Here is a 1,127-nt window from a genome sequence, read left to right on the forward strand (position 1 = left end):
AGGGAGGAGTGGGGCGGGGCCGAGAGCGGGGAAGGCGGGGCCCTGAGGAGGGGAGGGGCCCTGGGGGAGAGGGGCCTCTGAGTGGTCTCCCTGAGAAGTGGGGTCTCCGGGAATTTGGGGGCGGCTTCCGGTTTCATAAATGAGAACCACCCTCAAAAGCTGGGGTCTCACCCCAAGTTGGCCAAACCCAGCAGAAATGGGAAACGACTGGATGAGCTGGATCAGCTGCAGTCCTGTTTGCCTCTATCCCCCCAGGGCAGACAGGGGGAGAATGCGCTCCTCCCACCTCCCTCTTCCCTGCCCTGCTTTTGGGATTTCTGAGGGCTGCGTCCCTTACCTGCCCAGGGCCCCCAGGTGCCCCCAGGCCAGAGTACCCTGGGTGCCCGGTGAGGTCATTAAGGGAAACCGAATACACACTTGAAAGGCAGCCACCAATGCCTGCCCAGTGGGCCGACTCCTTTTGAGTCCCAGGGTGGCTCTGAAAATATCAGCTAAGAAGGTAAAAGTTTATACAGTGAACCCTGGACTTTGTGGACCTAGATTTAACAGACAAAATTTCCGATCCATGTGTCACATGTGAAAATTAACACCCTACTAATTGAAAAATTCTTTTAACCAAGATTTGCTTACAATTAACAGGTTGTTTTCTTGTTGTTATTAATTCACTGTTATTTTAAACAAATTTTATTGAATAGGCCGTATGTTGGAAAAAAAACTGTAGTCATTTCACCGACATAAGTAAATATTACATATCTGCAACTATAGTCTACATATTTAAATCCAAGAGTCACTGCTTGTAAACAATGTTCAGGGAATGACCACACCGAATCAAGCTTGGTAACTGGTTCTGATGTCGAATGGCATGCCTTCCTGCAGCAGTTTTAACCAGTGCCAGCTGCCGTTCCCATGTGCGTTAGGCCACGCCCCAGCTGAGGGCACTTGTTTCGTCTCGGTAACTGGTGAATGCACACATTTACCGGACCTACTCAGTATAAATTTAAAATTACAATATATATGGAAAACTTTTCTGTGAAGTTAAACTTTTCATACCTAATTTTAATTACACAAACGTGTCTACAAAAGTAAAAACAAGTAAACTGGCCCCAGTGACTGAGCCGCCGCCGAGG

Source organism: Myotis davidii, unplaced genomic scaffold, assembly GCF_000327345.1.
Source record: "Myotis davidii unplaced genomic scaffold, ASM32734v1 scaffold733, whole genome shotgun sequence".
NCBI lineage: Eukaryota > Metazoa > Chordata > Mammalia > Chiroptera > Vespertilionidae > Myotis > Myotis davidii.